Source organism: Metopolophium dirhodum, chromosome 7, assembly GCF_019925205.1.
Source record: "Metopolophium dirhodum isolate CAU chromosome 7, ASM1992520v1, whole genome shotgun sequence".
NCBI classification, from domain to species: domain Eukaryota; kingdom Metazoa; phylum Arthropoda; class Insecta; order Hemiptera; family Aphididae; genus Metopolophium; species Metopolophium dirhodum.
Window position 1 is genome coordinate 35022948 of NC_083566.1, and position 27769 is coordinate 35050716.

General features: G+C 32.7%; 1 protein-coding gene across 3 annotated transcripts in view; it reads left to right on the forward strand.

The window, feature by feature from the left end:
• LOC132949749 (uncharacterized) overlaps positions 1-27769 on the forward strand; it is a 72996-nt gene that overhangs the window by 32437 nt on the left and 12790 nt on the right. The window lies entirely within an intron of this gene.

The window sequence follows — 27769 nt, forward strand, 5'->3', positions numbered from 1 at the left end:
GTGGGTAAGTTAATGGAAACAATTAACTAACGTTAGCTAAGTTAAAATTCAACGTTAAGAATGTTAAGCTTAAAGTTAATAGTTAGCAAACAATACTTCAACTCTAACAGCTAAAAGTTTAGACGGAGAAAAATAACCACTTAGAGGACGTTACCCATACATTTGTTGTCTCCGTCTTACACATTGGCGCAAATAGGGGGGGACTTGGTCCTCATAACTCGCTTGAAAATTAAAAAGCCAACGCTTAGCACAGATAACGTTATTATCTAAAAAATTGGTCAAATCACTCTATTAAACAGCACACTATTAAAACTAGTGAACGAAAATTTACTATGTCGTACGTGTGTAAGACGGAGACAACGAATGAACCCTCTTAATACTTAATTAAAAAAAATTATTTCACACGTATATTTCACCGTAGTGCAACTTTCAATTATTTAAAATAATAATGTAATAATGTAAGTATTGTTACAATATACTTATTCTTAAACTAGTTCAGTTAATAACATACCTAATTAGAACATTTATAGCTAACTAGTTTATGCCCTGCTGCACGGCTGCACCTTTGTGACTATAATATGTGCGCTGTTGTCCGTTGTTTATACATAATGTAAATACCTATAGGTACTTGATTATTTTCTATAAGAACGTATATATTTTTGTTTTTGCAGTCTCTGAGGGGAAAATATTTCATTTATATTATGTTGTATGCGCCTATTTCACTACTGCATGATATTATATAGTTATATATACCGTCTTTATTGTGTTTGTTTGTTTTTTTTAAATTTCTGTTCTATAACATATGACTCATTACCATCCACCACCCGCAACCACCGTCTGTCCGCTGGCTGGCAATTCGTTGCAGTTTTTTCGCCGAGTGGAACCAATAGCAGTTAATTTGTTTTCGCGACAAGAATATAATAACATAATGACATTGGAGTTGCTTTTATGACAATAGGCTATTGCGGTTTTTATGCAAGTTAGTATTCACCGGGGATGGGAGGGAGGGGGACGTTAAGCTGGAAAAATAACATTACATTATGAGCATATTATATTATAATATTATTTACGCACCGCGGTATTTACGCATTTTTAAATACGACGCGGACCTTATACACTAATAATAGGTAGTTAAAACCGTATAGTTGCACGCCGTAAGGACCTTCAAATTGTCATTATTGTGCCGGCGTGTACATATACGGCACGAATGGGCTAGCAATGAATATTTTTGATCCACTGGACAGTATTTAATTCTTCGACGATGGGCAATGGTGCGTAATTTATTAGTGTAATCAAATAAGCGTAGTGGCGTAGTGTGTACAGAAACACTATACCTAGAAACTATAGGAATACTGTGAAGGAGCTACAGCTGGTAGATCATTATGTCTTATACCTAGCCCTCGTAAAACATGTGTTCTGTACGATTAGGTATACACTTTTACAACCTGCAGTGAATACGTAGACCATAAAATATGTTCAAAATTATGTCAGTAAGTTTATTAAAAATAATTATACTAAAAATTACAAGTAAAAACCTAAAGGTATTTTAAATCATATTTCCTCATTACAACACTATATATGCGCTACCAAAATTGGTATCTTGCTTATTGAAAGTTTTTTAATAAACAACTGAATACCTCTACTCCTAAAAATTACCTTTCATTTTTATTAATTTATTATGATACAATTGAAATTACATTAATAGCATATTATTATAAAATTAATTTAGCATTATATAAAATATTCAGAAAATAATTAATTTTTCTAGCCGATCATTACATTATAACATAGGCTTGAAAAAGCTTATCTCCCCGGTTAATTTTAATTATTTTATTTAATGTTATTCGTTAATAAAATAATATGCAACTTTTATGTAATCGTCAAGAAAAATGTATCTTGCATTCATAGCACTCAACTCACATCTTGCACTCAAATATGCAAAAATATTGAGAAAAGAAATAATAACTATGTAGGTAGCATCTACACGTTTCGAAACGACGGCATATTTAATTATTCTAATTAAATATAGAAGAATATACGTTTAAAAACAAATCCGGGCCCAGTAAAGTTGCATTTTACAGAGAAAAACTTGGAAATGTACATGATAATACATTTTAATCAAATATTGGAAAATTTATTATTATTTAAATTGTTTTAAATTTTATATTTATAATACTCAATAGTTATAATGCCGACTAAATAATAATTTCTAATAAAAATTTATTTTTGCTCGATTTTGCACATTTCAGCATTTTAATTGCACGTTTCTTAGGTGTTAGCCTAATTGTCAGTTATCACTTATCATCATAATGATAAAATCATGAAATATATAGAATTAATAATGCACCAAGTTATGTTCTAATCAATAAAAACAATATTATTATACGGTATGCTCTTTACAGTCTGGAACTGATCAAGGTAACTGTGAATGGGTGATATAGGTGACGATAAAATAAGTTTTACTGTATAGCCATAATTTAAACATTCAACAGTAATAAATTTGTAATTTGCGCTTCGCGTTACTACAACCAATAACAATAACATCACTGTCTGCAGTTTGGATATTATGTCGATACCTCAAACACGCCCATTTTCGCTTAAACAGCTATTACGTCCCTATATGTATACAACTTACTGTCCTCGAATAACGTAAGCCATATATGTAGGTGCAATTAAAAACGGCGAAGCGTAATTTTTTTTCAAAATTGGGTCTTTACCATACCTGTATAAAAATAGTCTAAAACATTATGTATTTTAAATGGCATAATATACAACTACAACTTTAGATCCACGTTAATAAATTTAAAAAAAAAAAAAAACCCAAGTACCGCCCATACATACTAGGTAATACCTCGTTCGTAAGATAAGTTCTATGAGAATGCTGTAATTTCAATATATATTGTAGCCACCATATAACATTTCGTGTGTTATTATGATACAACATATGATCGCCCTATGTTGTACAATAAGATTTAGTCAAATGTGTACTTGGTTTCTCGAAATAGAACGCCCACGGTATCGCCTTACACTCGCGGTGTACCTACACCACCTATACTACCTACGCAAATCCAATCCGACCAGGCCCGTTGCGCCGCTCTCGGTGCTGCTGGAGCGAACGAAATCCTTTCGTTTTCCGCGCCGCACTTTGTCGTTGCCATACGAAACCGTGTCCAGCTTTGGCGACGGCGGCCATTCCTCGTAGGTATCACGATAGGGGATCGTTGGTGGGGTTGCGCAACGTGCAACAAGTGGCCAACGACTGCAACATAAATGGAACAATGGCGTATATACGGGATTCTGCCGCAATAGGTTGTGTGACTTGCGCTGTAGAGTTGTGTTGTCTCCCGAGAGAGCGCGTGTGATTTATAATAATAATATTATATTATATTATATTATATCGTACATAATGTTATGCCGGTCGACTTGTTGTCCCATAAAATTTGTACATATAGAAGTCGAAACTCAATATTATCATAGCGTCCGTCCGTCCGTTGGGTTTTGTTTGCGACATCGAGCCCACGGTGCGTGCAGTGTGTGAAATGTGAATATCTGCTGCCTACCATACCATATCTATATTATAATATTATGATATTTCATGGAGTCCAAGGCCGGGCATAAAAGTTCAAAATTAAAAGTCAAGTTGATATTTTATACAGACGAGTTATACTTTTTAAGTTTTCTATTCGCCCGAATTATCATTAACAATCTAATCCTCGCTATAAGTTGTATCAAACTTTTGATTGATTATTACATTTTTTTTTTTTGTCCGGGTTTTCAGTGTAAGTTACTCAACACTCAACCTTGAAGTTGGACGTAGGTATCTACACACGTATAGTTTACGACGAACAACCGTATAAACTATATGTAGTAAAATTCGAAAATGTAATGGGTACTGCAGACCTATGTAGTATACTAATGCGTACACTAAGGATATTATTATATGATATATTAATTTATATTATAATATACTATATTCCTATGAATAGTAGGTACCTACGTGGTGGTCACGAGTGTCGCACGAAAAAAAAAATGAAAATAAATCGTTCGTCATTACCACGCGAGGCATGACGTATAATGGCCGATGATCAGCAGTGGGCATTGATCGATAAATCGTTATACTAAAAAAACAATAACGTGAAAAAAGAGAGAGAGAGAGAGAGAAATTAAATCGAAGTAAATGGATTGCTTAGGACGCTGTGCCGCCCGCGCGTCACGGGATCAATATATGTACTGATTTTTATCTCAATTTTATGTGGGATTAAAAAGAGCTAATAAAACATATCGTCAGACGCCAATTTATTGCTCTGCGTTTAAAGACATTATTATTTTAAAAAAGAAATATATATATATATTATATTAAAAAAAAAACCAGAGACAAATTATTCCAGTCGTATTATCGTGATGAAAACTGGTTGCGTCCACGCGCATTTATTCAAATCAGTCTGGCGATAATGTCGCACTGTGACATCACCCGAAATTCTCGCGGAATCAGCACCGCGACTTGAGAGACGCTTAAAATATATGTATATAATATTATTATAGTATATGGTATATGGTTGACTGGAGACGGCAAATTATTTAATCTAATTATTTATAATAATTTCGAACGGAAAGTAAGAACATTTTAAACCGTGCATCCGCTCTGCAGGGTTAGTATCTATATATATTCTATATATAATATGCATACAATTGTCACTTAAATACTATTATAGGTCCCTATTATCATTATATTAGCAGGAATGGTATATTATATTACCTATGTAATGTGAATTAGGATAAAAATGACAAGATTAATTTAACTGAAAACGTGTTCAACAACAATATTAAGCATAGGCGGCATTTCAAAAACGAATTTACAGGAAACACTATCATGCCTCGAAGAAATGTTGGATTTTGATATACTTTTTTTTTTTTTTAAAGAGGAATACTTTATTCAGGTTACATAGAACTCAACAACATTTACATGTACCCAACAACTTCTGGAAATGGAGTTTTAAAAATGAGAGTCCAATGTGACCTGCGTAAAGTCTTAATCTTTCAAAAAAACAAAAAAAAAATATCAAAATATTTAACTATATCACAACGAGGTTTGAAAGTTTTTACTGCAGTAATAAAACGCATCAGCTCAGACACCCTTAATCGGAGGTTATTAATTTAACATTCCCGAATTCTCGTTTGACCGATTTCCATTGAAAATAAAACCAAAATCACTCAAAGAATATATGTGTATGCAAATAGATGAATCCACGAACGGTCAGGAGGAGCTGTCGGAGCTTCGCAAAATTACTGCACTTACGCAATAATTATAGGTAGGTATATCATATTATTAGTGTCACGTTTAATACTGTCTACTAAATGCGCTCGCTAACTGCTATAGCCTGCGACAGCTCATCAACTGGAATTAATAATAAGCGCGGTGGCATCCAATCCGAAAACTGAAATCTCGATTGAATTGCGACAGTTTTGTATAAGAATCATTTTCGATGCCACTCCGCCCGCATCACGTAACTTAGTTGCATATTTTCATCATTGCGTCTATATTATAATCATTAATTACAATTGATATTATGCATGTTTAAGACGAGCCATTCATTTTTTTAACTGTTTATTATTCGTACCTATACTTGATTATATGCGTCGCGTCGATAGTTTCTGGTGATGCTTTTAAACAAAATATATATGTGCACTCCAAACATGCACATAGGTTCCATCGGCCTAAATTGGGGGGCGACTTGTGGGGACTTTGTCGCCCAATTCAAAATCTAGTATTTATAGTACTATATGCGTACATAATTTTTAGAAAATATTCAGGACTTACAAATAACTTTGGTATAATCGGAATTACTTAGTCTCCGTCATGTCGAAAAATTTGAGCTATTCTCGGTTGTGGTGCGTTCTTAAATACTACCTGCACGCGCGCGTGCAAGTGTGCAACCAATAATTTTGCTCGGACAAAATATATATATATAATATTCGCTTTATAAATATTAAATATATAACGTGTAATAATATGATAATATGTTATATAATACGGTACTATGGTCTCGCGTGCGCCGAGTCGGCCGTTTTGATTTTTTAATATTCTATTATAATAAAATATAATATAATAATATAATAACTACCGCGCCACGCAATTCGGGCGCGCCGAAATAATTAACGTCTCATATATTATTATACTTTATTGCTGGGTGCGTATAATATAATATAATGCAATATCGAGTGATGCGCCCGCCACCGTTTGCGGTGTCTACGGGTGTGTTTATGACACCATATCGACGGCATAATAGCATAATAATTGACCGTTTCCACCCGCGCGGCACACTATTTTATTATTACGATATATTTACGATACGTAGCGTGTGCTCGTACGTTTCAGCGTTACCGGCAAGAACGGGTGAGAAAAACATTTTTAAACTTCGCGTTCGCACACACACACACACACACACAAACATTTTTTCCTCTTATTTTTCCACTTTACGTAGGTAGGTATATAATAATATAATATACATCGCAGTCATTCTCTTTTTCTTGTCCATATAATATACGTACGTGTGTGTGTGTGTGTCCGCCACCGCCGCAGGATCGAAATTGACAAACGTTGAACCCGTTCGGCCGTATAATAGCGCAGCATCACTCCCTCTTCCCGGTCAATACGCCGCCGACGCCGACGCCGGTGCAAACCGAATCGTGTCTGCAGCTCTAAACGCAGTTTCAGTATCGGTACCGGCGGCTCCGCATCCGCGATTCTTGTTCCGTATAATATAGTATAGCGCGGCGACTGCCTACGAATATAGGTTTTACGATCCGCCCCGTCGTACGCGAAACGAATAACGGACAGAATAAAATACAATTTCGTCCGTATTTATAGCTACAACACACTATACGGTATACGGCGATAATAGTATTAGGTATTGCGCGTGAGACTGGTACACCTCGTCAGATATATTTTGTTCTTTCATCCTAACATTTTTTTCTCGTCTTTGACGTCACGCAGATACCTATAATATTTCATCATAATATATTACAATCGGTATCCCGTGTACGCTGCGGCAGCTAAATGCGAATATGAAAAGTTTCGTGTTTATTGATCAGGTAATATATTATCATTATATAATACATTTTATAAGCGCTAAAATATTTTAGAGTATTTTCGCGTATTGAAGAATTATATCATTACCGATTATGTCATGTACATTATTATGTCCATAATTGCAAGACATATTAACTGTATAATATATTATATATAGTCATAATTAATCATGATGATATTTTATATACCTACCATTGTGTAGACATGCTGAAAATGTGTATTATATATTATTATACTTACGTCTTCTATAGTTCTATATTATACTATATTTACTCGCCGTCACGTTATCATAATAATATATTATATAAATATGTTATACCTATGTATTGTGCGTATTGCAGTATACGTATATATATATTCTATTCTATAGCATCGCGTTCTCCCTTGTTTTCCTCGGTCGGTGCAAATGTTGTACGAGCGTATCCTCGCGCAGAGTGAAAGCTGCACATTATGGAACATTGGTTCTTTTGTTGGCTGCGTACGTTTATTATATATTATGGCCGATAATGGGCATCGGGCGGACAAAAGAAACCTAATATTAATGTGTGTGTGTGTGTAGTGTGTGTGTTTTGGGGAGATAATATCTATAATATCTCTTATCAAACAATTGAGCGTGATGTAAAAGTCCGTTAAATTTGGGTTAATAATAATAAAAATAAAAACAAAAACAAATTTCAACCGGCGTGAAACAATAGGAAACCTTGGACGGTATCTTATAACGTTATTATTATGTTATGACTTGGCGTGTGCGCTGCCGTAAAAGTTTCATACACCTCACACAATTTTCTTGCGTAACTGAATTTCGCTTCCAGCTGTGGGTTCTCGTGTCCATCCCGTGTCGATAGACATAAATAACCAACACAAGAACTGACTATATGGTCTGAGGCCCCGTGCTGTTGTTATAATAATATTATCGTCACTGACATATTATTATCAAGTTCAAGCTAGGTACGTATATGGTGTTGGAAGACTTGGATAGTCTGATATAGTATCAAAACGACGAAAACTGCGTAACGAAAATTATGAGCGTAGCGATTTGAGCGCGTTTTCACTAATTAACACTTTTCGCCCATGAAAAATATACATCGTTTTAATAATCGGAAGTTGCTCGGACAGTCGGACATGAAGATACGACGAATGCGATGAGCGGCCGAACCGGTACGTTTATAGATAGCTCGAAATGACGTCCGCTCGGAATTGTGGGCGGAAAAAAGGAAACATTTTTGTCTGCAACCAATTGCTTTTGGTGGTGATCCAAGTTTGTAGGCACTTGTATTCTTTTCTTTTGCATTTAGAGTATACTGTCATATAATTGACATATGTCTGAAAATGCATAATAATATATAAATGCATCGCGTATAATATGTATACCTATGGCTAGGTATACACACTAGCTCGCGTGCTGCATACGGAATCAGTGCCCGTTATAATGTTTAATAATATAGTCTGCCGCTTTTTATCCATAAACGGCATGTTGTTTGAAGGGGAAAAATACCATTCGGGAAACATTGGGGGATTGTCGGTGTTGTTCTGGCGACAGTGTGGCGTGTACACTATATATATATATATATACGAATACATATCTAGACCGACAGATTTTATGACACTAAAATAGCAACGTGGGATGGGCACATGGCCCACGTGTAGGGTTACGTCGTATGGGTGCACCGGAAATATTATCGCCACTTGAATTTTTTTTGTTCAGGGTGTGTATATGTATTTATAAGATTTATATTAATAAAACACGCGCCTCGATAAAAAAAAAAAAACACGATACTCATATAATATATATTATGTATAAACATTATTAAACATATATGTTGTCGATCGAAAAACCCTTGTATATTTCGAGATCTTGCATGTTTTCCGACGCTAAAACATTTAATTCAGAAATGCAGCTGCTGCTGCAGTGTTTATAGGCGTGCAATATATTATTATATTGTATTTAAACGTTTTATTGTGCGCACGTGTTTTCCTATATACCTACGTATATACTGTAGATTGTAAACCGAGTTTATAGGTAAATGGAAATTTTTCAAAAAATATTACACGACGTGGGTCGAATAAATTGGCGTTATAATGAATATTTATAACCGTAATATGGTATACATGGGATGACAAAAAAAAAGAAAAAAAAACCGCACGAGCTTGATCGCCGAAGACTACGGCGACGGCAGAAAACGAGTATAGGGGGCCCCGCGCACCGCGACTTGCGTATTCCGAGGTTCCGCTCACACCGCGTCGCAAAATTGCAATCACACATGTCGTTCCCTTGTTATAATAGTTGCACTTGATAAAAAAAAAAAAAAAAAAGAATTATGATTGAATCCGGTTTTCGGAGCCTCGGCCTTAAATGGTCATTTAATCCGGATGATTGTAATAATTGGATATTAAAAACATTCTTCGGTAAACGTGAAGTTTTCGTTTGACGTTCCCGGAACAGGCAACGGATAATACACTTAAAGTCCGTAGGACTCGCGAAACGTGTACCACGACTATTATGTATACCTAATATTATTCGGGCCCAAATCCGTCCCCATCGGAAGCACGCGCGCGGGGGTGCACGTTGACGAGCCACCCCCCCCCCCCCCCCCCCCCCCAATCAGGTGGTATATATTAGTATCATGGGTAATACGTGTGCCCATAATAATTAGTGTGTATACTGCAGTGTGTGGTGCAGCTGGATAACGGAGGACGACGTCAACGGCTGTTCACGTGTATTTTTAGATGGTTTATTTCAGGAAACTTAAGTATACGGAACAGAATCCAGGGCCGTGCGTGCTGTGTATGTATGATGTCTGTATAGTGTATACATAACATGAAATATTAAATGTGATTTACTTTATATGACTATGGTAATAGGCCGAAAGAATAACTACTGTCGATTTTGTTCTTATTTTAAATCATGAGATACTCTTTTAATGACCGATTTCCGTTAAGTCTATGTATAATCTCGGAGCACACATAACATAGGTACGTATTTTGTGGTTCGCCGCTTTCGTGTTGCTTCGATAATCATTTATCAAATCCAGAAATTGTGAGCTCAAAACACAACTAGACACCAGCTGCAGCAGTCGTTGTTCAACTACCGTAGACATGGTATATACTGCCGATAATGATATTTTATTAATATATGTATACAGAATAGAAAACAATCTGTAATTTACCTGTAAATAAATCGTAAAATTAGTACAAATTTTCTCGAAATCCAATAATATGATGATGCTCGGCTTACAATACGAACTATTAGTTTAATTTTTATTTGAACTCTGTGAGAATTATAAAGTACAGATTGTCATTTAATTACACTATTGCCTATTTGAATACCGGCCCTGGTATTCAAAAAAATTAACTTATTAATACTTAACTTTAACTTTTTAACTCGTTAGTTCCCATGCCTTTCACTCCAATAATACATTAAATTGTGCAAATGACAGAACTATGCAACTATATACACCCCTGTCTTTATTTTGATATATTCAAACTTAAGCATTGGAAATATAATTGTTTTTATTTTTAATAAATTCGTCATCATAATATTTTATTATATTATTTAATACTATAGAGCGCTATCATAAATTCATAACAAGTACAATATAAACCAGTGATCAATAAATTACATAGTAATCATTAATCGTTATCCTCAACTTCTCTACTACTCCGAGTTTTAAATAGATTGACATTCGGCATGAACTATGAATATAGTTTAATCTTAAACTTAATTTTTGTGGTTATTTGCGTTTGAAAACCGTTCGTGTTTTTAATGTTATTTTTTTCAAAAATTAACGTCGATTAGACATAAAATAATAACCATTAATAGTTAATGCCTACAAACTCCACTCGTAGGTCGTGTCACGTCGGCGACTAACCACTTATTACATATATGGACGTGGAATTTCCAACGATACATGTTGTACACATATACATACGGGCACGTACTTACATATATAATATGGTAAACTCGGCGGAAGTATATTATATAAAAAGACGTTATATTATAATATTATTTACTTATCGAAGTATATGATATACGCGGTACATATTATAATATATAATATGTACAATAATGTACCATAGCAATAGGGCCAATAGCTGGTTATCTCGTGTGCTCGACAGTATCCATACTGCATTTTGACTATACAATGCTTACCCGTATAGGTATATTATAATATCACCGTATATATTATACCTGCATTCCGACCAAGTGACGAATCTTATTAATGTGCGATTCGTTTATTTGTGTGCAGTAATAATCGCAACATGCTCGATCTTCTGTTAAAACGTCATGATTTATAAAATATATTATATTCGCGCCTTACCTGAAATGTGAAAAATACCTACCTAATATAATTATTTTTATTTACTCGACTATCGCACTTGCAGCACACACACACACACTTCATCAGTGTGCGTACTATTCTACATGAGCCGAACAGTTAACACCTATCATATAATACATATTGTGTAGTGTTCCGTTTTAACCGTTCGGTTTTGAGTTACGTATTAAATCGGACATATTTGCACACGGGCGCATTAGTTACAATTTCCAAACGTTTCCCGTCCGCAGTGGGCAGTCGTGTGAATAAAACGTTGTCGCAAACACATTTGCCATATTATATTGTACTCGTATAATTGTGCTAGAACGCTGCGGGTACACAAGCTGCACGATATTTAGTTGAGAGAGACGTAAGAGAGCCAATATCTGCGTGGTATAATACATTTAAATGTGCATTTGCGTTGATTTTTATTGGATATTCCATATGAACCATAATTAATATTTACACACATTTAATTAATTAATGTCGTGTACAATATAATATATATTATATTACAGAAAACAAAATATCTTTCAAAAAAATAAATCATTACCAAATAATAATAAAAACGTCCTTAACGTTGTCGTCCTTATAATGTTTGAAAAAAAAAACGTGAATCAAATTGGAAAATATGATTTTATCGTAATTGAATTTTGTTTTCGTAATCGAATAATCTTTTCGAACAATTCTTGTATCTATACGACAAAAAATGTATTTTGTGGTCTTAACAATGAATCATAAACACCAACCTCCTACTTAGTACTTTTATCAATCAGTCAATACAATATTAATTTCATACCTTACTATTGACAAAATACATTTTGTAATTGAAATAGTATCTATTTTTTTTTCAACTGTGTTATTTATTAGCGTACATAGTACCTACCTGCGTTATATTATATAGTTATAAAAATATTCATGAAAACGGTTTCAATGGAATTCGATTCGACGTTGTGATTGGATTTCTAAAACCTAACTGTCGCAATAATACGATATTTGATGAAAAAAAAATCATATTTATGCAATAATATGATGTATTCATATTATATCATATAATTATATTATTTCTAAATTATACTGTACGATAATAATGCCAATCACGAATCATTGTTATTAGTTATTATATACCATTTATGATTATATTATTAAAACTTATAATATTCAAATATTTTTAGTTTATCGACTTCCATATTTGCATATTATTATTATTGCGCGTGTGTGTGAATGGCGAGTAGGTATTCTGAGTTTAAGATATTTACTTAAGTTTAATAATAATAATAATAATAATAATAATATTAACAACCAGTTAGTTAACCGTTGTGAATAAAAATCGCCGACTGTAATAATAATTAATAATTACTGGTGCATGTTCCTTGAATTTCCGCCATTTCTCTTGCTCTCCAGACCCAAGTCGGCGGTTCATTTTTGTTTGTTATACTCATATATTATTATGATATATATATATATATATATTATGGGTTATGGGTAGACGCGAATCGTATTATTAATCGCGTAGTGTGCTGTGTGCTCTTAATCGCCCGACGAAACAGTTTTGTAAAACCGCTTTTCGCATGGCAGGTTGGCCGCGGAATCCGTCCACTTACCTTATCCCCCCCCCCCTTTCAATCGTCTATTGGTAAACACGCCACTTCGCCTGCAACGTCCCGTGGATCTGATTTATCGGCGTACCGCGTTCGATTAATAAAATATATATATATATATACTAATATATTATTATTATCATTATATTATGCGTAGTAATACAATGCGCCGGAAAAAAATAATCATGAACTTATTTCTCATTAACATTTTATTAAACTTTTTTTTTTTTTTTACCTCCGTCGAGCGCGTGTCAAAAATTGCGCTACTTACATGTAATAGTCATAAAATATGCATTCCGTGTTTAGACGAGACGGTCGCCCGGCGATCGCTCCTCGACATTAAAATATAAATTAAACGGTTATAACGACTCTGTAATAAAACGGCGTTTATTCATCGGTCGAAAAACAAAATCCACGCCGCCGAGATGAGGTCATCGCGTGCTCCGGTGTAGGTTTAATACAGTACTTGTACGGTGCATAGTACACATAATATTATTGTATGCATACATTTATGTATAATATATTAAAATAAACAGGTGAATGGTACACCTAATAAATAATAATATATGTATATACCGACATACCGCGTATTCCCGTGTGTTTTCATAGGCCTGGGTACAGGGGTGGACTTGACTCGCGTCTACCGTCATTTACATTATAATATACTTACCTAGTTCAACGCGACTCGTGTTGTACTACCGAAAAAGTCAATCGTGATGATATGCAAATTATGAACAGTTTTGAAAATCGTTTTTGTTATCCTCCGAAGTTTGGAGAGTCGAATATTGTATCAATAATTAAATATATGTATTAGGCAGGTACCTAAATAATGTATTGTTACGGTTAGATTATAATTAAAATCATTACTTTTACTACACGCGTTAACATCATTCTTCTATGAACCGACTGCACGTCTGCGCCAATATTTTTCTAACCGGTAATTAGTGATAATATTACATCTAACCTCCTGACCATAGTTAACTAATGGAAAAAAAAACTCTTGTGTCCAAAACGTGTAGGTACGTAGAATATCTTTACGTTTGTCGTAACTCGTAACAATACTATAGTGTTCTGATTTTAGTAGTTTTTGTCTTGAAAGTTGTAATAAGCCACTACTACCTTAATAAAGTATTTCAGTACTTGTATAGTTGTATAGATTAAAATTTTATAACCAACAGGTTTATTGATGTTATTCACGAGTTTGTATATATTATATTACACTCGCAATCATATATATAATATATGGTGACATACTTATATAGGTATTAAATGTACAAAGATAACCAACCTAATACAGTAATACCAAAAATAGAAATTATTAAATATTTTTTTCTTCGTTGTAGTATATTATTTATTTAATATTTTAAAAGTGAGTACCTATGATATTATAATATATTTTTTTAAGAAGTAGGTACACCTATCCATCTAATTATACCTATCTAAATGTAAACAATAATCAACAAAATTAGTGTTCATATAATTTATAACAGCGATAAGTCATAATCTTAATATATTGTAACCAGGTGCCGCTTTTGTCCGGGATAATTTTATAAATAAACATAATACAGCGAATCTTCTATTTACGAAATATTTTTGGGAACCAAATCAAAAAATTAGAATCAAATTTATTTAACTATATATTTTAACAAATTTCTATGTGCCTAATACGATTTTTTTTTCCTTCGAGACTTCGTAGTATGAAAGTTTCACTGTATTACACGACAATTAGTGGAAACATATCGATCCCTGTATAACAGTGTTTGTAGGTAGTAGGCACCTACTGATTTAAAAACTTAATTGGATGGATAACTTTGGGAAGAAGGCCGGGAGGGTTATACTTAATAACAAACAAGTAACAACCATAGATAATATAAGAATGGATAGGACATGCCTATACCAGTTCCATATGGCCATATGGGGCCGTGTGCTTTTTTGGGGAAGAGAGAACGTAAAGAGAGAAAGACGATATGGTGCTTTTTAAGGTTATGTGCAAAGCTATTTTATTAAATAATAATGATAACATGATAGTCAGTTATATTTAGATATTTGTCAATTTGTATTTTGATTGTTGTGCCACTTGTGCCTGGAAAATTACTCTAAACTTTGTTAAATATTTAAAATATGTATTATTATTTATCAATTATCATATCAATATTTGCCCCATATAACCTTAAAAATAGTATCACTAAAGTTTCATGTGATAAGTTCTTATGTCCTATCCATTCTTATAATATCTATGGTAACAACCAGCATAAAATGTTGCTGACGGTATCTCGTTTTTCGTGGAAAATGGCTACGGTATAAAGTTGCAGTAAACCCCTATATCGCTCTTCCAGTCTTCCAAATCTCGTCTCTATGCGATGATATTATTGAGTATTAGTGAACATTTTTTGTATTGGCACATTCACAACTCATCGCGTGCATAGATGCATAATTTATCATTTATCGGTGCCGTTTGTTGAAGCTCTTCTTGTAGGCTGTCCCTGTATACCCACTCCGGGTGGATGTACCTATATTGGCTATTTATATATTATACACTTATACTATACTTGAGCGTATATTATACAGACGTACACTATTAGGTATATTAGGTATAATATATTCTGATACATATTCAAAGGCTGTTGCAGCGCATTTGATATGATATATTATTAATACGTGAGTAGATAATATTATGTATAATTTATGCATTTATATGTAATATATAGTATTCTATATTATAATAGTATATTCGTCGTAAGGCCGTGCAGTATTCGCATTGGCTGTGTACATAAAGCTAGCATTACACTATTACCTGTGTGTGTTTGTTATCATACCGATGACAATAATAATATATATACGCATTACGCGGCGACTGGAGTACCTACACTTTTGCTACCCATGTATTCGTAATAATATATTAAAATATTATACTACTAATGCAAAATTACACTAGCTTTGTTATAATAATGTATTATAATACGTACAGAAACAAAGACATTTTAACGGCTCCATAAACGGTGACCATATTATTATTATTTATTATACAGTGGTAGGTACGCATTATAGGAGTCGCCATCCCGACGGATCTGCAGATTGTTCAATTACACACGTCCGCACACCGCACGTTATAATAAATACGAGTGCGTATACAAAATATTCCTAAACAGTTTCAAAGGAAAAACAGCTGTAGGTACTTATAATATATGTATAATAATATCACATATTATAATATGTACACGCATCCGGAGTAAGCGATTTCGCGGAAAACTGGTTTTTATATATTTATTGTTTGCTGTAGCAATGCCATTTTTTTCTCAAAAAAATATATAATATTTATTATTTGCATACCGACTCCACTACAATACGGGAGTTTTTCGTTTTATGATGATGTTATGGTTTTTTTTTTTTTTTTTATCGCTAGATAGAAGCGTATATGCGCATAAATAACTATTTTGTCTATATAACTATAGTCTGTTCTCATCGTTCGAAGTGAAAAATAAATGTCTCTTTTCTCTCCTGTGACTATATTATATTATATTTATTATTTAATACTAAACACATAGGAAACATATTATATACTTAATGTACTATTTATTAATTTTTATTATATTATTCAGCTACCTACTATCTTTCTAGGGCTGTTTTCAAGTGCGTATAATCTGTATCGCTGCAGTATTTTACTTGAATACATTATGTATAATATCTGTGAATATATACCGCAGAAATTGTAAGATACGACAAAAAACCGATGATTAAACGTTATTTCGTGGGAAACCGACGTATTGTTATAAGCTGTTTGTCTGTGATGTCTATGATAATAGTAATAATAATATTTTATCCTTTCTATATATTATTAATCAAAACGTACTATCTATTATAAGTATTATAATAATACTTTTATAATAAATGTATGGACTTTTTAATTTGTTTGAAGTAATATGAATAATTTAAACCTACAAATTTAAATATTATATCAACGGGTATATTTTATATATTATAATATTATAAGTCTAGTAATTAAATGTATTTATAACGATATTATGACAATAATTGACATTATACTATATAATGTAGTGTACATCTATACAACTTACGGATATATTTTATACTTTAAGTAATATCAAAACTTTTAAACCACATTCACTATAACGAAGATAATTATAAATAAATAATACCAAGGTGAATGTTATAAAGTTTAACGCGTCGGCGTTGTATAATATTGTCATATAATATAACTATTAAATTAATATGTAACACACTAATACTTACATTATGTAGATATGTTATCGTTATGTATGCTGTACGTTTGTACCTACCTATGTATAAATATCTAAAAAAATCTTTTTATATTATCACCCATAGGTATATTATGTCAAAATGTACCTATATGTATATAATGTAGATCTTACAGCCGCTGCGCCACCACTGCTAATAAATTTATTTTCATAAGTTTTTTCGCACAAAATGTGATCGTGTTTTGAAAGTGAACGACTTTACCGTACTTTCAAATGCACGGTATATACATATTTTATACTACCCCACCAAATGGTTAAACTTGTTGAAGGGAGAGTATGAGTGCAGCGCATGCATATATCATTTATATATACTTCGAATACCTTCAGCCGAATAATGATTATCTATACGAATAGGTAAATGATGAATATAGGTAAATAAAAATAATATTCTCTTCAAGGGCCGACGCATTGTTTTTGGTTTAAAACTGTTACAGTTATCTAATAAATAACATAATACAAAACAATTTTCAAATCGAAATTTTTACCTAGGGATAACCACTTTGGTTCCTCAGGTTCCTCTAATAAAAGTTGCATCAATTAATAATTAAAACTTATTATTATTACTAGAAAATTGTTATTTTAACAAATACAACATATCTACTGTTACCAAACAATTACCAAAGTTATGCCTATATATATATACCTAATAAGAGATTGAATAAGGATAATAAGTGATTGTATTTTTTAAATGTTTTTTTATTTATTTATTTATATAGTTTTTTTTCTAATTTTAATAAAGACGTATTACAGACAATAATGTATTTTGATAAGATACATTTTTATATTTATAAAAATAAATGAATCGCCGTCAAATTTTTTTTTTTTCAATGTAATACTTTTTATTGAAGATTTATTTTTGTTTTGGAGCATAATATATTCAAACAATTTAAATTAAGATATCATTTATATTAGTATCACTGACAAACACAGTGCAGTATCTGCAGTAGTCGAGGCGCACTTTTAAACATGATAAGCCGAGATACGAAAAATTCATCAGTAATAAATGATAACTTAGACTAACTATTTTTTGTGAACTGTTTTGAAATATACCGTTATTAACATTCTTCAGACTTCAGTGGTAAAATGATACAATCATTAGGTACCTAATACAGATATTACGGACAAGGCTGGGCATTAACGAGTTAAAAAGTTAAAGTTAAGTTAAAAAGTTAATTTTATTTAAACTTTTTAACTTAACTAGTTACTTTTGGCTTTTCATTAACTTAACTGTTAACTTACTAAATTTCTTTCTTAATTAACGTGAAATTAACGAGTTAATTTTTCATTTTAAGAAATAAGTTAAGTTAATTTATTTTGTTTTTAATTTTTTAATATTTCACTATTTCAGTCTATTTCGTTTTTATGTCAAAAAATATGTATCGTAAATTGTTTGAAGTTAAAAATCGAATCTAGGTTATATGGAAATACTGTATGAAGTATAAACACTAGGTATATCCTATAATTATTTAGTTTTGGGTTGGAAAAAAATTAAGTACGCTAGCGTTGTATAAACAAATTAACTTTTTTTTAACTTAATAAAAAGTGTGTATTAACTTTTAACTTAACTGAGTTAACCTATAGTTAAATTAACTTTTAACTTTTAACTTTTTGTTATTGGTGCATATTAACTTAACTTAACTGAGTTAAAAAAAGTCATTAACTTGCCCAGCCTTGATTACGGAGGCCAAACGTCCGCATGATATGTGGCGTGTTTTCGAGGGGACCAATATCGTCCGAAATCCATATGATACGTATATTACCTAACTATATAGCTACTATATAAGCCGACGGTGTACCAAGAAAGGCGTGCAACGGCGCGACACTGGTGCTGCATTCGCCGTCCGCGAGGCTAGACCAGAGCCACATTCCGCGATCGGGCAGCCGCGGCTGCGTATATATTATAGTATTATATTATGTAGAGATACGTGAGCGCGTCTAAGTCGTTTACCGACGTCCGTTCACAGCAGCTGTGCAGTGCGATTCTTTGTTAACGCGGTAACTGCAAGTCGGTACCATAATATTATTACCTATATATATATATGTATATATTCTATAGTCGACCATGCGTACCACGCACTACCCCACCACCTATCGTCTATCGTCACAAGCCTTCGATAAAATAATATTATTATGTGTGCATCTGGCTCATGATATAACTCACGGACCTATTAACAAACTGTTGACGCCAAATGTATAGAGATCCGTGTGGCGTAATTATTGTCGTGCTTGTTTTTTAGACACCGGTGTACGATATTGTGATGAAACGGTGGGATCGCGAGTCGCGACCGCCGACCGCTCATACTGCAAATGCAGAACACTCGTATCAAAATATTATATATTACAAACAGTACTGATACGCATTTGCTGCAGGAGGAGTCCGGGATAATATACGAGTAAAAACTAACTTTCGTAAATGAGAAAATCAAAAATATTCATTGGGTAGTCGCTACTACTCACTATATAGTCGTAGTTTCTTTCGATCGCGATGATGGTGGCTAAACGCGTAAGGCCATAAATGCATTGCTAATAAGATCATGATTATACACCATAATGTATCATAGTACATATTTTAATGAAATCACCGCAGCGATTCACGTGTATTGTTTTAATAATATACGTAATTCGGCAATTGTAAATTGCTTCGAATAGATTTAGAGAATATTAGAGGTTAACCCTTCTGGAATTCCATGGTATTTACTATTTTCTCATCGAAAGATTCCAGTCTTAAAACTACACAATGTTTTCTTTTTCATTTGAAACCTATATAATATACCCATGCGTAACATTTAGATATAATATAGTAAGTATATTGTTGGCTGTATAGGTAAGTTATAAATTATAGTTATCTAGGTATATCAGATACCTTATATAATTACCGTAGTGCATTGGCGTATTTAGAAATTTTTCATAGAGGGGCCCAGCTAATTTTCCAAGTGCATTTAAGTGGGGGGCTCCACTACAGAATATGTTAATATATATATATTAGATGTTTAGATAGGTATTTGTGGGCAATGGAGTGGGGGGGGGGGTTTCTGGACCCCACGGACTCCCACGGGGGTTAGGTTAGGTTAGGTTTATTATATTATTAAAATATTTTGATATAGTACGGAGTACGGACCTATATTGTGTGCGATTGCAATTATTTAATATATTATATACATATAGTATACGTAACACAAGATGTGCGTTTCGCGAACATTATCGATTTTCTCGTATACCAGCGATACCGCGTAGATATTATTGTACGATTATTATTATATATTGTATACGATACATTAAACGATATCGAGTAAAAAATAAATAAATCGCTATTCCTTTCTCAGTCCTCCGTTTCTTCGCCTCTGCCTATAATATTATTATTATTGAATTATATCGTGTGCTGAGAGTTGGAGAGAGACAGAGGGAGAGAGTGATATAGAAAGAAGAGAAAGAGTGAGGGAGAGAGAAAGATAGATAGTCACGGTCGAGATGAAAACGCATTTTTTCCTCGAGGCAAGTGACCTTCGGGCGATCTGCACCGATGGCGGCGACGGCGCATATATTCAGACGGTCGGAACCGGGGGGGCCGTACCGATACGAGAACGCGCGCGTGCGCGTGCGTCTCCCCCCGCCGCGTGCGATAAGTTACAACTGCGACGGTGATGGGAATTCGTGGTCCGGAAAGGTATGTGGTATCCGGTCACGGGAAAAGAACTTTGTTGATTTTTTTTATTCCATATCCAATAAGCAACGGACAACGGTTGCAGCGGCAATCGGAGCATTATTATATTATATCATATTAATAATAATAATAATAATATCAAACGTTTTTATTTTTCCACATTTTTTTTATTTTTTTTATCTTCTTCCGAGTAAACGCGCGCGCCGCTTTTGTATATACCTACGTTATGTGTTTATATCGTCTGTATATAATCGTATAAATACCATCGTGGCTATGCCTCTATACTGACGCGTTATACTGCTCATACTGCGTTATAGGTCTTCTGTAGTTGGTATAAGTTATATATAATATAACACCAGGTGATTATTTTATCGAAGCACTCTCGTCGTTTCTAAAACTATTGAATGATTTTCAAAATATTTGGTGCATCCAGTGCGGCTGTGATGTTCGTGTTCGTCGACAGATTCTTATATTATGTATGTATATTATGTATAATATTATAGTTATGGTTATATAATAGGTATATGTGCCGTGAAACGGCCACCGAAGGGTTCAAAATATTACTGCAGCTATTTATAATATAGTCGACCGTTGACGGAAGTTAAGTTGTATAATATTATTATAAACCATGATTAAGAAAGACTTTATTATGATGTAAAAGAATGTAAGCTATACAAGTGCATGACTAACCACTACAATGCAGTGTATGGTTTGAAGTTAATATTATGATAGTATAATTTATACGGGTACAGACCTGGAGCCTGGAATAGATATTATATTATAAGTGATTATATACAGAGTGTCTAGTAAAAGGTCAACCAAATATTATATAAATTATATTTTGAATTGGAAACCATTTGTTGTTCTTTAATGTTTCATTAGTTGTACCCTATAAAGTAGTTGTTACAAACTTTATACATCCTACGCATTCTATGTAGAATGTATATAATATTTAATGGGGGGGGGGGGGGGAAATAAATGAAAAATTTAAAATAATAACGTGAAAACAAGTTTGCCGTTAAAATACATTATTAGTAATTAGGTAGTTAGTGTGTGTATATTAGACTGTATTTACTTGACATCACTCAGTAGGTGCGTATGGACATAGTACGTAAGTCTAGGGTTAAACTTTTTACGTTTGACCATCGTCAGATGAACGAAATAATAATAATTATTAATAATAAAAACAACAATATAATATTATGTATGTTTTGGGGATAACGGACAGATTTCAATGTGACGTCTACGGTTCATATAAATATTCATCGATAATGACGCAAATAATGTCATATTGTTTGATTACAGCACGTACGAAATAAGCGAAAGTCTGGTATTATTGTGACAATAGAACATGACCACCTGTATAACACAACAAATTGTGTAGGTTTTTTATTTACAATAGTGTTATGTATATAGGTGCAATGTGCTATAATACCTACAAATTATTTTGTTTTTATTATTATTAATTCATATTTGAAACGTCTTATAAGTATTCACGATTTAAATTTTTTGCTTTAGATTATTTATCAATTATATTTATATACTAGAAAAGCATTATGTTCAATAAGTATTTATTTTATTTCCAAATTATCACGGAATAAAAACCCGTCTAAATTCCCATGTTCCACGTGTGTTAGACGAAGACAGAAAATCACCGCTCCGATCCCCTTTAAGTTAGAATTTTGATCACCCGCAGACCTAGTTAGATTTCATCTCCCTCCCAAATTTGAAAACCAACAACCACTAATATAAATTATGAAGAAAAAATCTATACTCCGTATATACAAGACTAAACATCAACAACAAAACTAAGATATATACTCCATACTGTTGATTAAAATATATACTGTTTATTTAATCAATATACTATCTGTATCACCCGAATTCGCCCGAGAACATTTATTATAAAATACGGCGCTCAGTTTACCTATTTGAGTTTATTGTGTAAAAAACTTCATGAGCAAATCGGTTTAGGTGGGGTACCTCCGCCCTCAAAAATAAACAACTAATATAAACGACACAGAATACGTAGAAATTTCCGTAGAAACAAATTGCATAATCAATTTAAGCTTCGCATTTAAATGCGCACATATATTATTTACGCAGCCAAGGGGAGAGAGTGGCAAATTTTGATACATACAATAATTAATAACTTAACGTATTAAAAACAAAACTAATAGATATTATATAGGTACATAGGTACTATAGTTTATAATAATTATTAATTAATAATCTATCTTCACTATTGTAATTATAAATACAAATGTATACAATTTATTATCGTGAAATGATAATTTATTGTATTTTTTACTTGTGTGCATAATATGGAGAATGGGACTTTGAGCAACTGTTTCTACTCACTTATTCTGACCCAGACCTCCCAAAAAGTTGGACACCCGTACCGTTAATATGATGGTCGATGATGATTATAATTTATAATCTATAATAATATAGGAGTACCTTATATGTATCATGTATGTACTTATTACATGTACAACGTACATACAGTATGTCTGATGTCAGTATGTAACATAGGTGGTGGTAAATTCTTCCGATTGTATAGTACTATGGTGAACTCCATCGGGTCAATATATTATCTTTACCTGAAGGAAATGTGTAAACTCTCCCGAATTGTTTTAAATGTTATTGATACACTATGAGTTGGCTATTTCTCTAGACCTCTGTTACTCATCAATTTATATTTATATTTATTAGTGCCCTAACTGATTTTCAAACTGAAGTGTACATAAAAATTCAAAGTTACAACAAACAAAATAAAATAAGTAAAACAAACCTTAAGTTTTTTTTTTTAAATGTGGATATGTTCGTACGATCATAAAAGTTAAATTTAAATGTTTAGTATAATAATTATACTATAATATTATAGCTCACAGCAGCTAAAGGCATTGGTTTTTATTATTTTACAATTTACTTTTTTTAAATGAAATTTAGTAGTACTGAAGTAGACCCGGGAGAGATTACATGTTCTCATCAGGTAGTACTGGTCACTGGAGTAGACCCGGGATGGTTTAACTTTGGGAGAGTTTACAGGTCATTAAAATCGGGAGAGCTTATTACAACCGTCTGTAACATACTGTACAATATTTATAACTTTATAAGTATATGGGCATATGGCTGATTACTAGTACGATAACAATTGTCATGTATGTGTTGCGTATTAGTTTAAATGCGAAATATGTTCTGAATTCTCTGTTCATTTTATGTAATAACACGTTAAAAAAATGTAGAGTTGCTAAAAATGGTAAATGGCAACAATATTATTACTAGGCAAAAAATAAATAAGCGTTTTGCAGTTGTTTTTAATTTTTCGGGTAATTTTTTTTTTTATTTGTCAACAGTTTATTATATTTCGTTCGTTGCCGTATAATTACGTATACAGCATACGCGTGTCTAATAGGTAGGTACATCTATAAAACATATATAGGGTACCCATACTACATTTATGATATTACAAGAATATTATACGATTGCGTAGACAAAACCAAAACGATATAAGCGGTTTAACCATTAGTCATATTATTATTATTGTTACCTATCTACCGCGGACAGGCTACACTCTGTTTACACTTGGATATAATATTACATATTATAATATTATGTGCATACCTACTATATTATAGCATAGATGTTAGATGTACACTGCGGTACACGAATACCTATTGTAGATATATAATGTGTGCGTATTGGGAAACATCGGACAAACCGGCAAACGTGTTCGTAATATTAGCGTAAATAACGCCAACTATATATTATATTATATTACTGTGGTTATAGGCTAACATTAAAAGCGTTTTTAAGTATTCTACTAAGACTAACCTAATCCCGGTGTAGTATGTCTGCATGCGTTTATAATTGCGGTTGTTTGTGTACACCTATGTACATTGTAGGTATTTATAATCAAAGGTATTATAATATTATATACGATGAGCTGAAATTTTCTATTTGTCACGACGAATTTTCTATCGAATTGCCACACCAACAACGCTTTGTTCGTTGCAAAAACAAAATTGCATTTTGCAAACGACGCGAACATATTTCTTCATTGTATGTAGTTACCTATACCTACAATAATATAATATATGTAGATATTCGCGATTTTATAATTGAAATACACACACACATGTATGGTTCATTATAATAGCATTCAACGTGTCCTAATAATGCACACGGGGACCCGCCATTCCTATATTATTATATGTATATACATTGGTATACCTAACATCTAAACCGTTAACAACAATATTCTGTAAAAATACGATTTTCCGACTTGTTATTATCGCGCCGGGAACGTAATTATATAATGACGCGTTGCCGGGGTCGGCATATTATATATACGCGAGTATAATATTATACGATATTACACGAGAGAGAGAGAGAGAGAGCTCGAAAATTCGTGAGTTTCTGGTGACCTACCTATGCATAGAGTATACAAATGTATATACTTACAATTTACCCGTACATTATATTTTATGAATATATCTGACTGAACGGACTGCACGTTGTACGTTGTATAGGTACCTACCTATCAACTGACCGGACGACACGGGAAAAACAATTGGAGCCAGTTTTTCTAATTTTCAAACGGTGTATATACGTGTCCATCGAAATACCTATACATGACATTAAATACTCTATAATATGATATAAATTATAATATATACCTACACAGTGATTCGTCGTCGAGCATGCTCATTTCCATCAAATTCTAATTGTTATAACTTTTAAAATAATTTATACTTTATACTACTATAATATATACATATAAATAAGAGTCATATTTTCAAATATATTGGAGAATAGTTTTTTACCATTTAAAAAGTGCCCTATGATGATAACGAACTTCGCTTTTTTCAAAGGAAAATCATCCTTTTTTCTTATAAATTGTTAACTGTATGAATTTTTTTGGAATTTTAGTGAATCTAAACCTATATTCGAGTGATTTATTTAACTTTGTGTCTTAAGGATAATATTATGTCCAATAGGTATATGCATAAATTAAGTTTATGTATAGATTTAATATTTTATTATTTTAAAGATGTCACATGATTTCTAAACATACAACATACTTAACATTTAGTCTATAATATAATACTAAATACCTATGATATAGAGCTCGGGTCAAAACTTTAAGACTTACATAACTATTTTGATATACATATTACATAATGAAAATGAGTAGTTCATTTCTTAAAATATCAACACGAATTATACTAGGTTAATTGGAAATTTAAGATTATTAAGACGAAAAAATCGAATAGGTATATTTAATTTGTTTTATTTTGTGTCAAAGTAATTACTAACAAACAATTTTAATTACAATACAATTGTATAATATGGAGCTTCTCTCCATCCAACTAATACGTAGAGATAATTATCAAAAATCATGTTTCGTAACGTTTTAGTTCAAAAATATACGTGTAGGGTATAGTACAGTATAGGTACTATCTGTAGGCATAATATTAAATTTTCTGTTTGTGTTGTACGATACATCTGAAGAGATTTGACCGCCTGCAAAATCGGTTTCACTCTCCGGGCAAATAGTAGGTAATATTATTATCGTGTACCGGACGTGCTGCAGATGCATCGGATTACCCGCGGCCACGGCGCGTCGTCGGCCGAGCGCGACAAACTCGGCGGCGGATCGGCGGAACGGGTGCGCCCGACCGTATAGTCGAGAAAAAAAAATATATAATATGATATTATTTTATAAATTCACGTGACGCGTTTCCCGGAAAAGACCGAGACGATATGTAGTTCTGCCAGCGAAACCGAACCCGGAAAGCAAATTATATTGCAGTTAAGATCTTCATGTTGCTATAATTTTTGCAGTCATTTCAGTTTAAGTATCATGTACCCGCTTGTAAATTGGTTTTATCTCAATGTTTTCACTACCTGCAATTATAATATTTTATAGATAATATTATTATTATTATTCAAATTTAGTATAATTATGTGCATATACAGCTGATACGAACGATTTTTGAGCGTGGGCACCCACCTGGGCGACGGTGAGGCGGGTATGGAAAATATGAAACTCCTGAAAAAAGGTTTCTACATTTTAAGTAATGCAAATATATGCATAAAAAAATTTTAAAACTATTTTTATGAAAAATTATAAATAGGTATACCGCTGCCCTTAAATAGATTGAAAAAAAAACTTTAAAACAAGTTTTATTAAAGTTTTTTTAAACAATATATAATATAACAGAATATAATTTTTAAAAAAACGTTATGGTTGCTATTCCTGGTTTTCTGGATACGGGCAAGTATGAAGTATTTGGCGTATAAGATTATCCGGGACATTCGATGTATTTCTTCAAGTATACCTACCTAGTAAAATTGTATGCTGCCAAGTTCAGACTGCAGTGAATAAAGACATATTAATGTATTATAATGCGTGCCTATATGCAATAATCGAACAATATCTTAGCCGTAGTTTGTAGATTTGTCAATAAATTACAAGTATAACATTGTCTAGGTATACATCTAGCCTACAACAATATATTATCTAACTAGAATACAATAATATATCATGTTCACCACCCCACTCCTATTTTAAGGGCTGGACCGTCCCTGGCGACCTATATACCTAATAACTAATATAAGTCGTTAGTCGTTTTCATAATATTATAAATGTCTACGATACATGGTGTGTGATGGAACAACAATAAAGGTATTAGTACCTATTGTACCAATATAATATATACATTTAATGTATAATATTATTCCATACAGTGATCAATGTTCAGTCTGTATATACCGTATTATTATTTGCCATATAGGTACGCAAGCATATAAATAGT